Source organism: Camelus dromedarius, chromosome 12, assembly GCF_036321535.1.
Source record: "Camelus dromedarius isolate mCamDro1 chromosome 12, mCamDro1.pat, whole genome shotgun sequence".
Taxonomy (NCBI): domain Eukaryota; kingdom Metazoa; phylum Chordata; class Mammalia; order Artiodactyla; family Camelidae; genus Camelus; species Camelus dromedarius.
The window spans coordinates 9,793,692-9,808,180 of record NC_087447.1 but is presented as its reverse complement, the minus strand read 5'-3'; the positions used below and the strand labels follow the sequence as shown (position 1 = coordinate 9,808,180).

General features: G+C 43.5%; 1 protein-coding gene across 8 annotated transcripts in view; it reads right to left on the bottom strand.

Annotated features, from left to right (window-relative positions):
* VPS37C (VPS37C subunit of ESCRT-I) overlaps nt 1-14,194 on the bottom strand; it is a 35,966-nt gene extending 21,772 nt beyond the window's left edge. Inside the window, exons 1-2 of one of the 8 annotated variants that reach the window (XM_064492290.1) lie at nt 14,079-14,186; nt 12,913-13,004 (exon numbers count right to left, since the gene is read on the bottom strand). The gene's annotated coding sequence lies outside the window, so the exon portion shown is untranslated. Of the gene's footprint in view, nt 1-3,552; nt 3,648-3,966; nt 4,563-4,621; nt 4,707-4,762; nt 4,879-4,954; nt 5,227-12,912; nt 13,005-14,068 lie in introns of those variants that run through there. The other 7 variants (XM_064492287.1, XM_064492289.1, XM_064492288.1 and 4 more) reach the window with 7 other exon arrangements.
* Between the last annotated feature and the right edge of the window lie 295 nt (nt 14,195-14,489).

The window sequence follows — 14,489 nt, the reverse complement described above, 5'->3', positions numbered from 1 at the left end:
ATGGTAACCGCAAACTAAAAATCTATAATAGATATACATGCAAAAAAGAAAGAGGAATCCAAATGTAACTCTAGAGTCATCAAACCACAAGAGAAGAGAATAAGAAGAAGAGAAAAAAAAGAGAACTACAAAAATAAATCCAAAACAATTAACAATGGCAATAAGAACATATGTATTGGTAATTACCTTACATGTAAATGAATTAAATGCTCCAACCAAAAGACATAGACTGGCTGAATGGATACAAAAACAAGACCCATACATATGCTGTCTACACGAGACCCACTTCAGAGTTAGAGAAACATGCAGGCTGGAAGTGAGGGGATGAAAGAAGATAGTCCATGCAAATAGAAATCGAAAGAAAGCTGGAGTAGCAATATTTACATTAGACAAAATAGATTTTAAAATAAAGACTGTTACAAGAGACAAAGAAGGACACTACAAAATGCTCAAGGGGTTGATCCAAGAAGAAGATATAGCAATTGTAAATATAATAATGACAGTGTTGTGTGGGACTTATAACATATATAGAAGTGAACAGTGTGACAAGAGCACAAAGGCCAGGAGGGAGGAAATGAGAGTATACTATTGTAAGGTTCTTAAACTACATGTAAAGTAGTATAGTATCACTTGATGATGGGCTGTGACAAGTTAAAGATGCACACTATAACCTTAAAGTAACCACTTTTTAAAAAGAGTTATAAAAATAAATTTTTAAAGTTATAGCTAGTAGACTATAGCTAATAGCTACAAGAGTTATAGCTAAAAGGAAAGAAAAAGGAATCATAAAAATTACTCCAGTCCTAAAGAGATTAGGAAAAAAAGGGAAATCGGAGGAAAGAACATGGAACAGACTGAAAAGAAATAGCAAGATGACAGAGTTAACCCAACTACACGAATAATCACATTCGATGTAAACGGTCTAAACATCCCAATTAAAAGCAGAAATTCTAAGACTGGATTTAACAAAAAGCAAAATTATATGCTGCCTATAAGAAACCCACTTTAAATATAAAGGTACAAATAATTCAAAAGTAAAAGAGTATAAAAAGATATATCACACTTATACTAATTTTTTTAATCCCTATCCATTTTTAAATTGTGCTAAAATATTCATAAAATTAACCATTTTTAAGTATACAATTTTGTGACATTCCATACACTCACACTGTTGTACAACCATCACCACCACCTCCCTCCAGAACTTTTCATTATCCCAAACTGAAACTCGTATCCATTAAACATTAACTTCCCATTCTCCCCTTCCCCCAGCCCTTGTACCATTCTTCTTTCTGTCTCTATGAATTTAACTACTCTAGGAACCTAGAGGAGATGGTGTATCTCTTTATATCCTTTTACTTTTGAACAATTTGTCTTTATATTTAAAGCAGGTTTCTTGTAGGCAGCATATTGATGGATTTTGCATTTTGTAAACTCCAATACATAAGAGGAATCATGCAACATTTGTCCTCTTGTGACTGACTTGTTTCACTTAGCATTATTTCTTCAAGTTTTATCCATGTTGTAGCATGTGTCAAATTTTCCTTCTTTTTTAAAGCTGGATAATATTCTATTGTATGCATGTACCACATGTTATTTATCCATTCATCTGTTATTGGACACTTGGGTTCCTTCTACCTTTTGGTTATTGTGAGTAATGCTGCCATAAACACTGGTGTACAGATGTCTGTTTGAGTCTCTGCTTATACTTCTTCAGGGTATATACCCAGAAATGGAATTGCTAGATCGTATAGTAATGTTATCTTTAATTTTTTAAGGAATTACCAAACTGTATTCCACAGCAGCTGCACATTTTACATTCCCACCAGCAGCATAAATAAGGTTCCAATTTCTCCACATCTTTGCCAATACTTATTTTTTTAATAGTTATTCTCATGAGCAGAAAGTGGTATCTCATTGTCATTTTGACTCAGATTTCCCTACTGACTAGTGATGTTGAGTACTGCCATGTGCTTATTAGCCATCTGTATATCTTCTTTAGACAAATGTCTTCTAAAGTCCTTTGCCCATTTTAATCAGGCTGTTTTGTTTTTTCATTGTTGGGATGTAGGAGTTCTTTATTCTGGATATCAATCCACTAGCACTAATTTGTTTTTAAGTTGGACTGGCTATATTAATATGAGACAAAGTAGGTTTCAGAGCAGAGAATATAACCAGGGATTAAAAGAGTCATTTCATGATAAGAGAGGTCAATTCATCAAACGAACATAACATCCCAAAATGTTCATGTACAGGACAGAGCTTCAAAACACATGAAGCAGAAACTAACAAAACTATAAGGAGAAATGGACAAATTCACAATTACAGCCGGAAGTTTCAATGCCCCTCTTTCAATGACTGATAGAACAAGTAGACAGGAGAGCAGTAAGGACACAGAAGACTGGAACAGATCCACCAACCAACTTAACTGACATTTATGGACCACTCCACTCAACAGCAGCAGTAAACATATTCTTCTCAAGTGCTCACAGGGCATTTACCAAGGCAGACCATATGCTAGGCTATAACACAAGTCTCAGTAAATTAAAACAATCCAAAACATACAAAGCACATCCTCTGTTTATAAAGAAATTAAATTAGAAACCAATGTTTACTGGACAGAAGAATAAAGTAATAGCATAATGCTGACTTTCCCTCTTATACTACTTGTAATTCTACGCAGGAGGGAGCAGATAAATCAGCAGCGTGACTTAAAATACATACATGTCTTCAGTCCTAGGCATACCTGACCTGGGGTATCTGACATTCACGGCTCATTCTCTCCTCTCCTCTCTTCTCTGGCCCATCCTAAGCTCAAGACACCACTTGTCAGCCCCAGTTAAATCACGACAAACCTGTCTGGTATTTGCGCAAGTATTTCACATAAACCACAGAAAGGGGAGATGTGCAGTGGAGGAACACATGCATTTAAAGCTCCCTAAACCTCAGAGACTGGGCCTTCACAGAGATGTCTCTGTCATAGGCCAATTATCCTGGAATGAACTGGAACCTTCTAAAAATTCCAGACCCCAAGGAGAAACTGAAATAATTTCTGAACAGAGAGCCAATCAGATTAAAACAGGTCTTTGCTAAGCTATTAGGTCAGTCTGGAAAAACCCTACTAGGGCTGGCCAACAGTGTCCAGAGATGATTCATATGGCCAGTTACCCAAATGTGCTGTAGCAGCAGATTTACGGCAGATAAGCAAATTTCACAGCAACAAGCAAAACGATAACAAGAATCCTTAGAAACAATTTCACTGCCAAGCTCAGCAAATCTACAGACTTGTTAAGGCAGTGCTTCCCAACTTAGGGCAAATGTTAAAAATACAAATTCCTGGGTCCCTCTCCAGAGTCTAAGCAAGACTTCCTAGAAGTGAACTGTATTTTCAAGAAGTATCACAAATGATTCTTAACATCCAGCAAATATACTAGCTTTGAAATGCGACTAACAACAGGTTAAAAATCCCTACTCGGCCACTTACTGGCTATAGGACCCTACCCTAATTACTTAACATCTCTATGACTCACTTCACCTGTAAAATGGGCTCACCTTGAAGTGTTCTCAGAATCCAGCATGTTCATAAAGCCCCTAGAACAGAGCCAACGGCACATGGCAGCCAAGAAAGAAATCAGAGCTACTGCTACCTAAAATTGAAAAAAAAAAAAAAAAAAAAAGCTACCGGCAGCTGCCCAGATGAAGTCTGCAAAGAAAAGTTTCTACTTAATGGAAATGACAAGGCACCAAGCCAGATTTCTGAGATAATCTAGGAAAAAGCTTTTCTGAGCACTGGGATAGACAAGAACAAAAGACACTCACTTCAGTGGGGAGGGTCTAGCTCAAAGTGGTAGAGTGCATGCTTAGCATGTATGAGGTCCTAGGGATTGAAATAAATAAACCTAATTACCTCCCTCCCCCGCCCCCCCAAAAACCTAATAAAATTAAAATTAAAAAAAAAACTCTCACTTCAGTGTCCAGTATTTCGCCCCAAGCCCTCCCATCCAGAACCAGAGTTCAGGTCTGTGCAGGGTTGCAGCTTTGGACAACAGCCAAAGAAACCGTTTTCTTCCCAAATCACTGTTACCACCACCTTCAGCTGTAGGTCTGCCAGTCGCCGACGGTGGTAACATCTTGGATGCACCAGTAGGAAATGGGACTCTTGGGTAAGAGACAGGGAGCCAATGAAGAGGGTGGAAAAGCCTGAGTCAGCAATAGTATTACTGGGCTACTGCTGAAGTGGAGGGAAGTGAGTTTGTTAAGTTTCCAGAGCTAAGGGTGGACGTTCCCAGGGTGAGTGAGCCCAGACATTGTGTAGCTGAGAAAGCATCGACTCATCTCAAGGCCTGAAACCCTGAGGTGTAGAGTCAATTCTGCCAGTAACTAATTCTCTCCCTCTCTCTCTCTCTCACACACACACACCCCAATGCTCTTTGTACACAGCAAGTCCAGGACTAGGGGCTGGTCAGTGATGCTGGGCAGTCCAAGTCCGGGTCCAGAATAAAGTATAAGAACAGACCCAAGGCTGAAAGTCCCATCCTCACTGCCCTGGAAAAAAAGCATAGCCCAGGTAGTTAAAGACAAGAGTGTCCTTCAGACCCCACTCTTGGGCCTGTTTCCCCACCTGTACAATGGGCAAACTGGCTCTAACGTCACCAGAAGTGTGACCAGCATGATGTCCAATACGGGGTGGAGGACGGCCGGTGCGGGATGGGGGGGCGGGGCTGGAGGCGCGACCAGCGCAGGGAGTTCAGGCAGTGCTTACCGCTTCCCCTCTCTTCTCCCGCCCTCCCACTGCGAGGGGCAGGGGCGCCGGCCCTCGGCGGGAGTCACGCGGCTCTCGCGCCCAATCACCAGCCTCTGCCAATCTGGGGCCGGCAGGAGGGGGCGCGCCGCGAGCGATTGCAGCGCCACCCCCATCCCCGTCCTCGCCCCTCCCTGGGCCCAGCTCACCTACCCCGGCTGCCGCCGCCGCTGCCACCGCCGCCGCGGGTTAAATCGCAGGCCGCGCCCACACTTCCGGGGCCCGCGTGGCCCGCCCCCTCCTGCCGGATGTGACCCCCTCCAACGTCCGGGTGCTGGGAGCTGGGCTCACGCTACTCGTTCCTCCACACGTTGGGCGCGCCGCGGGCTTCTTAGTCACCACGACGCCGCCCCGCCGCCCCCACAACACTCACACTCGCGGTCCCTCGGGACCTCACCCATAGGAAGGCCCACGAGACCCCTCCCGCGTGCGGTGCAGCCAGGCCCCGCCCCCGGAGGGACCCCGCCCCCCGGGAGGGACCCCGCCCATTGGGCGGAGCCCAGGCCGCCGTGGGCGAGTGCGCCTGCGCAGGCATCTGGAGTTTCTCTGGTCTGCGAGAGATTCTAACAGAACTTGGCCTCGGCTTTGTGGAGGCTGCTCAAAGCGGTCCAAAAGAGACCCGAAAAGAAATGAATGGAATCCCAGCACCGAGGGGACCCCCTAGATGGTCTGAGCTCTGACTGCGGAATCCCGACGCCAGGACTGGAGTGATCACAGTCTTAATTGTACCGTGGCAAACAGCAGTGCCTGTCCGTCTGGAACTAATTGGCGGGCTCCTCAAAACAACTCTGAGTAGCTTCCCCTAAAAGTAACCTGTTTTCCCAGGCCCTAGGTTACATTTAGTCCATTCTGAGTGGGTAGTGTTTTAAAAAATAACAGACGGCTTCATATATCCTCACTTGCCCAGAATCACGAGGCTGATGCCATGTGAAGCAAGACCTTGATGCTCGCTGGCCCTCTCTTCTTTAGGCGCTCATTCTGAACAACAGGCCTGGAGGTGCCCATTCCCTGTGTTATTTCTCAGCACCGTCTATAATTGCACCTTTGTAAAAATAGGACCCCAGGAGGAGAGTTTCTTAGACCAAGGAAACCATGCCACACAAATTCAAAACCTTATTAGATGTTAAGACCTTGGTTGCTGGTTACAGAAACTCAACTCAAAACAGCTTTTGCAAAATGGAAATTATTGGACCGCATAACAGCAAAATCTTGGGGTGCTGATAGTGCCAGGAACAGCAATATTCAAGGCCTCGTTCTCCCTATTTGATTCTGTTCTTTTTCTTTGGTGTTAAGACCCGTTCCTTTCTATACAATGGAATAAAGTCTCTTCAGCAAATGGTGTTGGGAAAACTGGACAGCAAGCATGTAAATCAAATGAAGCTAGAACACTCCCTTACACTATACACAAAAATAAACTCAAAGTGGATCAAAGACTTAAACATAAGACAAGATACAATAAACCTCCTAGAAGAAAATATAGGCAAAACATTATCTCACGTATATCTCAAAAATGTTCTCCTAGGGCAGTCTACCCAAGCAATAGACATAAAAGCAAGAATAAACAAATGGGACCTAATTAAACTTACAAGCTTCTGCACAGCAAAGGAAACCGTAAGTAAAACAAAAAGACAAGCTATGGAATGGGAGAAAACTTTTGCAAATGAAACCGACAAAGGCTTGATCTCCAGAATATATAAGCAGCTCATATGACTTAATAAGAAAAAAAAAAAAACGATCCAAAAATGGGCAGAAGACCTAAACAAGCAATTCTCCAAGGAAGAAATACAAATGATCAATAGGCACATGAAAAAATGCTCAATATCACTAATTATCAGAGAAATGCAAATCAAAACTACAATCAGGTATCACCTCACACCAGTCAGAATGGCCATCATTCAAAAGTCCACAAATGACAAATACTGGAGAGGCTGTGGAGAAAAGGGAACCCTCCTACACTGCTGGTGGGAATGCAGTTTGGTGCAGCCTCTGTGGAAAACAGTATGGAGATTCCTCAAAAGACTAGGAATAGACTTACCATATGACCCAGGAATCCTGCTCCTGGGCATATATCCAGAAGGAATCCTACTTCAAAAAAGACACCTGCACCCCAATGTTCACAGCACCACTATTTACAATAGCCAAGACATGGAAACAGCCTAAATGTCCATCAACAGATGACCGGATAAAGAAGATTTGGTATATTTATACAATGGGATACTACTCAGCCATAAAAACCGACAACATAATGCCATTTGCAGCAACATGGATGCTCCTGGAGAATGTCATTCTAAGTGAAGTAAGCCAGAAAGAGAAAGAAAAATATCATATGAGATCGCTCATATGTGGAATCTAAAAAAAAAAACCAAAACATAAATACAAAACAGAAACAGACTCATAGACATAGAATACCAACTTGTGGTTGCCAAGGGGGCGGGGGGCGGGAAGGGACAGACTGGGATTTCAAAATGTAGAATAGATAGACAAGATTATACTGTATAGCACAGGGAAATACATACAAGATCTTGTGGTAGCTCACAGAGAAAAAAAAGTGACAATGAATATATGTATGTTCATGTATAACTAAAAAATTGTGCTCTACAGTGGAATTTGACACAACATTGTAAAATGACTGTAACTCTATAAAATTGTTTAAAAAATAAAAAATAAAATATCCAAAAAAAGACCCTTTCCTTTCAGTAGATAGTCTCAAATTTTCTAATTCAAATTTTGGAAAGAATGTATCTGATTGGCTAAGATAATCATTGTTACCCCTATCCAGCAGAGTTTACTCTTCTTTGCCTCCATTGGGTCAGGTGATCACCTTTCTCCAATGAATAGTCACCCATTAGAGCACAGAAGGGATCAGTGAGGAAGTCAGTCTCTGCTACTGACCCTTTTGAGACACCTGTAACTCATTTGAGAGATGCCATGGCTGGTTTTGCAAACACATCCTTTGAACATAATGTTAAAGTGGCTCCCATTGACAGCAGCTGCCAGAAAGCTGGGTTGAAACTGCTTGTAAGGGGTGAGGAGGGCCAGGGCAAATGACCTTAAATCCTTTTGTGCTATGTAATTTTTAATACCATACATGTATTACTTTGGGGGTAAAAAAAAATTAGAAAACACTGATAGATTAACTCGAGTTTATCTTCAGCAATCCTTTTACTTACTGGTACTGTGTTGGAATGTGGAATGTAGGTGTGATGGCTGGAGCTAGATTAGTCATCTTGAACCATGAGGCAACCATGAGACTGGAGGCCATACTGACCACACAATTAGGAGCTTGATCCCTGACACAATGGAGCCCTGTGACCCTGCTGGATGCCCACCTCCGGATTTTTTACAGGAGAGGGAAAAAAACCACCTTTGTAAACCACTGTTATTTAGGGTTTTCTATCACTCATCCTTTAGGTCTTAGACTCCAATTCTGGAAAGTCCCTCTTGTATCCCCAAGGCTGGTTAAGTACCCCCTTTATATTTGTCAAACACCCCACACTTTTTCCTTTCTTGGTATTTACAACGTTTTTCTGTAATAGACCATTCCCTCCCCCTAGATAGCAATTTCTGTAAGGACAGGCAAAGACTATATTATACACCATTTTACACAGATGCTAGAAACTCCTAACACAATGACAATAATGACTTGTGAATGTGACAGATATGGTTATTCCACTGAGGGTGTTGAGAGGAAATGACAAACTGCTGCATACTCTCCGAATTAACTGGGTCATTGCCAAATCATCTTATGGTAGGGCGGGGGTGAGCGCTGGCCCTCCTGAATAACTAAAGACACAGAATCAGGGCAAAGGAGGGAGGGAGAAAAAGTGGCAGGAAATTCAAGTCATCTGAGGCTGGTGGCATTAGAACAGGGTGTTCTTCCTACCTCGTTTCTTTCTGTTTTCCACTTCTGGCTCTTTTCGGCTTCCCCTGGCTCTTGCCCCAGCCCTCTTTGGCCCTGGACCCCCATCACTTGCACCTATGTCCCCATATACCATGCCTCGATTATACCCAATGTCATTCATATTCAGAGTGTCCCTGATACATGCAAAAAAAGAGAAAGAGAAAGAAAAGGCAGCTCCTTACTCTTTTCTCTTGTTCATTCATTGCCCATATGTTCACCGAATACCCGTACTGCTAAGACCTATGGATACAAATTGAACACATCATCTCCAGCCTCAAGGAAATCACATCCTTGGTTGGGATGTTAGAATTCCAAGACATCTCAGCCCTTTAGGTGATCTTGATCAGGAGCAAGAAACATTAAAGTAGAAATAGTCATGTTTCTACCCGCTTCTAAAAAGTGTTTGCTCGTTTAGCTCCTTAGCTCCTGGATCTTGTGATGCTGCTGGCCTGGATGGACAAGTGATGCTAACAGAGGTAAGGAAGGATGGACAGGTAGGTCAGAATGTAAGGTAACAAAGGCAAGATATTTAAGAAGCTGAGATATTGAGAGAGATTTAGGAACTGAGTTGGAAAAGCAGTTTTTAAAGGAAGTTTGGCCATGTGGTATGTATAATCCCCAATTCAGTCTCCAGGAGACCTTCAGTGAAGATTTTGGTGTTTTGTTTGTTTGTTTGTTTGTTTGTTTGTTTGTTTGTTTTCTGGAACTGCAAGTCTGATATGTCTGGATGGTTTCTCGCTCCTGTTCCTTCTTCATCGCTTCCACACTGTGCCCAGCAGTTCAGCCTGCTCCATTAAAAACGGTTTTATTTTGGGGGAGGATATGGTTCAGTGGTAGAGCACATGCTTAGTATGCATGAGGTCCTGGCTTCAATTCCCAGTACCTCATTAAAAAATAAGTAAATAAATAAATGTAATTACCTCCCTCCACCCAAAAAATAGAGGGATTCAGAAAGGTTTTGTGTCTCTGAGGAAGGGGCTGGTGGCTGCCTATAAAATCATCCATTCCATTTTTCCTTCAACATAGAATATATTTTGTTATATAGCAATGTGCTCAGTAGCTAAAAGACTGCATATCCCAACTTCTTTTACTGTTAGTTGTGACTTGGTGACTTTGTGAGATAAGCAGAAGTATTGAGAGGGATTTCTTGGAAGGCTACTTTAAAGGAGCTGATTCAGTTGGGAGATGAGTCTCTTCACCCTCCCCACCTTCTTCTCAACTGTTGTCTAGATGTCTGATGTGATGGCTGGAACTCCTGTAGCTGTATTGGACCCTGAGGCGACCTTGGAGATGGAAACCAGTCAAGCTCTGGATGGCCTAACTCCAGATTTCTTTAAGTTGGAGGAAAAAAAATCAAGTTTTATCTTGTTAAAGTTATGGTTCTTTTAGGTTTTGTGTAAGTGTAAAATGCTTCCAAACTTAAATCTGGTACTACTATGGTTAGTATGGTACAGCTTTATTATTGTTATTTTGGTGGTTTTGGTAAACGAATTTATATTTTAAATTTTTCTTTCCTTTATTACTTTATTAAAGTTATGTAAAACCACACATATACAGTCTCGTATAAATGCAAAATTGTGATTGTAAACATGCTTTCTTATAGTTTGTGGATTTTTTTTCTTTTCTTTCTTTTCTTTTTCTTTTTTTGTTTGTTTGTTTGTTTTGCTTTGTTTCCCCACTTATCAACATCTTAGGATATGTCCTCTCATATAATCTCATCCAAATCCGTATCTACAAGCCAAAAGAGGCTGAGGGGCAGGGTGGGGCAAACCAAAAAAGGACAAAGTATAGGCACACAAATGAGGTTGGTGGCCACTGTAACTTGTCATAAATATTCTGTAACAGGATCACACTTTCCCTGCCCTTCTATGTACCCACCACCCCCAGGTGTTCCATCACCATGGAATTTACTTTGGCCAGTGGAAAGCGAGTAAAGGTGATGTATCCCTTCCAAATGGAAGCCTTTAAAAAGCAGAGTCCAATTTGCCACACACACCCTTCCCCTGCATCCGGAAGGGGCCTCCATCAGCTTTCCTCTCCAAGTGACAGTGATGGTCTCCCTGCCCACCGATGTCAGATGTGAATGAGAAATAAACCTTAGTTGTGTTGAACCATTGAGATTTGGGGGTTTTATGTCTCCACAGTATGACTCAGCTTATCTTCACTGAAACAAGAGGATATAACAGGGACTGCTCATTGTCTCCTTCTTCCTTTGGTAATTAAACCCCTAGTCTAAAGCCACCCAGCTAAAGTGTAGCCTCTCTTTCACCTAAAAATGCCACCTATGACTTCATTATAGCCAATGAGATGTGACTGGAAGTAATTGTATAATTTCTGGTTATGCCCTTTAAGGAAAGGCCATGTCCTGCTTCCCCTTCTCTATGTCCTGCTAGCTGGAAAGCAGATGTAATGACAGGAGCTGGAGCAGCCATATTAGACCGAGAGATGACTATCACACGTGGAAGATGGCAAAGCAACTAGAAAGAATGTGGGTCCCCATCACTGTGGAGCAACCTGGACTATTATTACATGAAAGAGAAATGAAGTTGTATTATATTTAAGCCTCTGTTATTTAGGCTTTGGTTACAGCTGTTGAACCTGCAACATAATTAACCTGGATGTTCGCCTTGTTTTGAGCATTAGAATATAGTGGACAGAGACATGATCTACATACATGGACTTATGATTGTGTTAAGTGAGCTCCCTGCCCTCCGGAATATGTGGTCTAGGCTGAGTTTCAGAAAATCAAACAAGGGCAAAGGTGCATGGCAAGGAAAGTTTCAAGGTGCTCTACAAACATTCGCAGGGGAAACCCAGATCAGTGGTTTTGGTGGGTTGCCTGAAGAAAGGGACCATCTTAGGTCAGCCTCCCCAGAAGTTGCCCAGGATGAGAGGTTTCATATATGTGATTTATTTCAAAGTTGCTCCCAGAGAAACCAGTGAGGAAGCAAGGGAAGCAGGACAGGGAAGGGGATGAAGCTGAGCCTGGGTGTGATTTCATGCAAGTCTTGGAGGGGGAGGCTCCTGCCTGCTCCCACAAGGAACTCTGGGATATAAGTTGTGCCTCAAAAGTGCCCCAACCCCAGGCTTTCACACTCCCACAAGCACCGACCCCTGAGCCTTCGGCTAAGAGCCACCCAGTGTCTCTGGGCTCTTGGAGTAGATCCTCCAAAGACAAGCCACAGGTGCCACTAGAAGCAAAACCACAACCAAAGCAGGGAAAATGCAACCTCAGACACTAGGGTGTTCTGGACCCACTCTGCTCTCTCCAGCATCATAGCAGGAATCCCACTAGGGGAAAGAGGCCTCCTCATCTCTAGAGGAAACCATTTCTGATGAACCAGGAAGAGCTAGAAGCTGGAACACAGTGCATTTCACCCCAGCAGAGAGCATTTCACCCTTGCATTTAAATCTCCAGGCCCCTGCAATACATACACATCCATGCGCACGTGCACGTGCACATACATGCGCAGGCAATGTTTTTAAAAGCAAGATGCAGGGACCAGTGTGATTGTTGGTAAAGTGCTCAGCCAAGACAGGACAGGCTCCGTCTCTAGTTTGGGCCCCCTTCGGTGTCACACTGCAGCTCCCCTACACTCTCATTTCCAATGACCTTGGCTCGGGCTGCGATAAGTCTCCAGAAGTCAGACAAACCTCCCCAAGCCCTCAGCCAGCTGGAAGTGGGAAGGAAAGGATGGCCTCTCCTCCAGGCAGCAGTCCTGAAGCAGTCCCCAGACCAGCTGGAGGTCAGACAGCTGCTGCTTGTTCCCGCTCAGGCCTGGAGGCCCACAAAGCAGCCCTTTCATCCCACAGCTGGACAGCCCTACACAGCGATCGCACAGCTGGCGAGAGGCTGACTCAGGATTCCAGCTTGCGGCTCCCCCCCTCCTGATCTCCAGTCCCTGCTTTGCCACCAAATTCCCTTGGTCTACAGCAACCTTGGCCAAGTCCCTGCTGTCCTCTGAGCCTCAATTCCTCATCTGTAAAGCCAGCAATGGAACTAGAGGGTCCCCCAAGGCATTACAGGACACTGAGACAGCTCCTTCTTAACCCCTGTGTCCCAGACAAGCTCCCCACATACACCAAGTGTCACAGGTATGAATTTGAGTCCAAAATACACGATTAACTTTGCCAACAAAAAATTGTCCCTTGCCGTCTGACACTAAAGAATGAAGTCACGAGCCACTGCAGTCGCTGAACTTCAGCTCACCTTGAAAGGAGTTCAGGGCTGAGATCAGGAATGAGGCACTCCGTGCTCTGGGGAAACTGATGGGAAAACTGGTGGAACAGTCCTTCAGAGAGCTGAATATTTTCAGGAGGAGATTTTATGAGCCCAAATTCTTGCATCTTCTTATATCTAAAAAAGCACTAAAATCATTCATGGAGACGTCTGCTCTTCGTGACTAGCAGCAAGCCTCTGCCAAAATGTGTGCGTGGCTGCACGTATCACCTTCACTAAAATCATAGATATTCTGCATCCCCTTTGACCTCTTCAGAATACTTCCGAGCTATCTGGGAGGCTGCCTCCCAGGCTATAGTCCGTATCTTACCCCAAATAAAATTTAACTCATAACTCTCGCATTGTGCTTTTTTTTTTTTGAGTCAACAACTTTATACAAAACTCATATAGCAAACTACACTTCAATAACAAATTTAAAAATTTAAATTAAAAACAAATAAATAAAAATAAAAAGCTGATTGAACACACACAAAAAAAGAACTCATATAGCACTTACCATGATTTTAAGCACCCTACGTGTATTAACTCATTCAGTTCTGTTACTATCCTTTATTTAAAGATGGGGGGTGTGAGGCACAGAGAGGGTAAGTAACTTGTCCAGGTCACACAGCTAGCAAGTGGCCTACCTAAGATTTCAACCCAGGCCCTCCGGCTCCAGCACTGCTCTCATTTTCTAAGCCATGTCGCATACCCTTTTTTTTTTTTTTTCCAATAGTTCCGTCTTCTTTCCCTTCCAGGCCAGAGAGAATTTATCTCCTGCTCTTCCCCCTCCTCCATGGAATCCTGTGAGATTTCTAGACTATTGTGGTGTCAAAAGAAAAATGGAGGGGATGCCCACTGTGGTGTCACCATCATATCCATAGCTCTTCCACCCACCTGGTGACATGCTAGTGCCCTCTGTCCCTGGGCAGGTCACAGACGTGCCCCTCCCAAGGCCCAGGCTGGAGCTAGCATCAGTCCTTGGGGATGGTACCAGCTCCTCTCGAGGCCACGTGCTAGGCGATCAGACCTCAGCACCCATCCACCTCCAACCAGAACTTCTGTCCCTTACCGCAGATGTGACGAGAAGAGAACCAGCCTCGGTCATGCATGGATGCCCAGAGAGAGCAACCCTCCCTTCCCTTACCAGCACTTACTCCTCTACCTCCTCCTGTTAACTTCGCCTTTCAAATGCCTCCGCTTCGGAGGGAGCTTTCTTCAGAGTAGTTCTAGAACACTGCTGAGCTATTAGCTACCACCCGCCTCCTAGCCTAGAATACTACCCTTTCATTTCCTACGGCTGTGAGAACAGGAAGGAAATTAACATTTCTGCATAACACACACACACACACACACACCCCTGTCTGTGCAAAGTGCTAGGCAAACAGTTCGAATAACAATGGGAAATTAATCACGAAAGTTGTTACCAAATTAAAGTTAAATCTGCCTTGCCACCATTTAACCTTTGTCTCTGTTCTGCTCTGAAAAGTCACCAGAGAGTAAGTCCAGTCCTCTGTTCTTGTGGAAAACTTTCAGAGATTTGAGGTTGGTCTTTGTACCCCACAAAA